Genomic DNA, 2,597 nt, shown 5'->3' on the forward strand with positions numbered 1-2,597 from the left:
TTTGTTCTTGCTGAATGAATACTTGTGGATGATTTTAGAGAAGATGTCATAGGGTACATTTAGGGTTCTATTTTAGAAATGTCCAGCAGGTGGTGTAAGTTGCTTAATTTATGTAGCATATGAATATGTCACTCATACAATACTATGGTATATATCAAAGTACCATTCTATTACCGTTTTTATGTATGCGTATCATGGTAATACTATAGTTTCCTTTCATGTAGCATCATGTCATGGAATACAATGTAAATACAATTGAATTATTGCATATGACAATCAGATTGTCTTCTATAGAGCTGCTTTACAGCTGAAATTGAATTTGTTTCACAATTTATGTACATTAACATTGTTATTTTCCTGTTTATTACTATGAAGCTGCTTTATGACACAATCTGTATTGTATAAAGTGCGATATATATAATAAAAAAAACATAGTACTATAGTGCCATACGAAAATTAACCATTGTTTTACTGTAGTAAAAGTGTAGTAACCATGGTTTTTGGCATATTGATTACCATTTGTATAACCACAGTTTTACTACAAATACCATAGTTAAATTACAGTTAGTGTCGGAAAACCATGGTTAATTTGTGGTTACCATGAATAAACTATAGTAACCAAGGTTTTTTTTTTGTTTAATTTGTAGTAAAACCATGGTTAATGTTTTATAAGGGGTATTGAATATATCATAAATATATATATATATACAGTACCATAGTACATATAATATAAAGGAAATACCATTTTGCATTACCATGATAAGAATTCGCTTTGGAATTCCATGTAATATCATTTGATATCAGTCTGTGGTTACACTTTATTTTACAGTGCCCTTGTTAGATACTAACAGATAATATAAATTAAGATGTACTTACTATTCGGTTAGGATTAGGGTTACTGCATCTAATTATGTATATTTTTCTGTTATTAATAGGACGTATCGTCTAACAAGGACACTGTAAAATAAAGTGTTATACGCTAATCATATGCTGTAGCACAAAGTAGCCTACTATCTGATTTTACTATGATACTACAGTATTTTGTTGTCAGGGTAGCATACCAGTAATGCACTTTTTATGCACAGAACTGGCCCAAGTATGGTAGGTGTGTGTTCTCATTTACTCTTTTATGTCTAGATCCTGATGGCTCTTGATCTTTTGTACTTTTGTTCAGCAGGGCCCGAGATTACCCGCATGTGGGGTTTATGTGACCCATCCTTGCGATTAAATCTAATTGATGGGATAAAGAGCCGGACCCGGGCTGAAGGAGGCGTTTGATGTGGCAGCTGGAGATCGTGAGAATGAGGAGAGGCAAAAGCCTCGGCTCCAGTCACTCACTCACTCATCACATCCCCGTCTCCGTTATCCCCCCCTTTCTGATGGCTGGGACCCCCACACTCCGCTCCGGGCTACACATACAGGGATGTGACACTGGTGCGCATCCTGCCGTCAGTCGCGCAGCAAAGTGGCACGCGTGCCATTTTCACTGACAAACGCGTTCGTCTGCCTATCCACGCTCCTCCGCTGCAAATGCGAGACATGACTGTATACTGATGGAGCCATGTCGCAAACAAGACAGCGCAGCAGAAATAAACACATCTTGAGCAATGCGATCTGATCTGAAGGAGAGGGACAGAGAGCTCTATATGCACAGGGACACTTGGGTAACAGCTTTGTTTTTTTCCCTTATCTGCAATACTGAACTTTTGGGATGAGATTTTATCTTTAGGTATATGATTAACTAAATGGGGAAATTAGGGTTTTTAGAAAATTACTGTGATTATCCAGGATGCCAATTATGGGGGATTTTTTTTAAGTAAATGTACTTTTCAACGGCCCCACAACATTTCAGTAACTAAAGTTAGATTAAGTTAGTCAGAGTGCCTATAGGCCTATAGCTAAGCGCGCGAACAGAAATCGTTTGACTATAGCGAAAATCGCTGGCTCGCTGTCTATATCAGGAAAATGAATCTTCATCAGCAAAATAGAAGTATTATCCTTTTAGTTATGTTATTATTGATTTGTACATTACAAATGTATGGCAAAAAAATAGTCTTTTGTCGAAAACAAAAGTTGAAGGTTAGCTAACTGCTCTTTTGGCGCCAAAAGATGCAGCTGCGACTAACTTGACGAACCTCAAGAACGTTTGTGAACATGTGTTTATATTTGGTTTTATCGTTTTAGAGCTGGCATAACATTTGTTGTCATATCAGTACCTACATACACTGTAAAAAAAAAAAAAAAAAAAAAAAAAAAAAAAATCCGTAAAATGTATGGAAAAAATAGCAGCTGTGGTTGCCAAAATTTTTACTGTAAAATATATGGTAGCGACATTTTAGGTTTTATGGATTTAACTTCAATTTACATTTTAAAATTGTCATTTTTTACAATTATTAACTGTTAAAATGTTAATATACCAACCTTGAAGTACTAAAATCTGTTTTGTACCTCTGTAATACACTGATAACCACCAAAAGTGTCACATGACAAACCAAGGTCATAATGGTAACACACATGAAACTGAAATAATGCAATAAACATTAATTTAACGATATTAGATGTAACATACGACCCTAATGTACACAACTGATGAGAAA

This window comes from Sinocyclocheilus grahami, unplaced genomic scaffold, assembly GCF_001515645.1.
Source record: "Sinocyclocheilus grahami isolate Dianchi unplaced genomic scaffold, SAMN03320097.WGS_v1.1 scaffold487.1, whole genome shotgun sequence".
NCBI classification, from domain to species: Eukaryota; Metazoa; Chordata; class Actinopteri; order Cypriniformes; family Cyprinidae; genus Sinocyclocheilus; species Sinocyclocheilus grahami.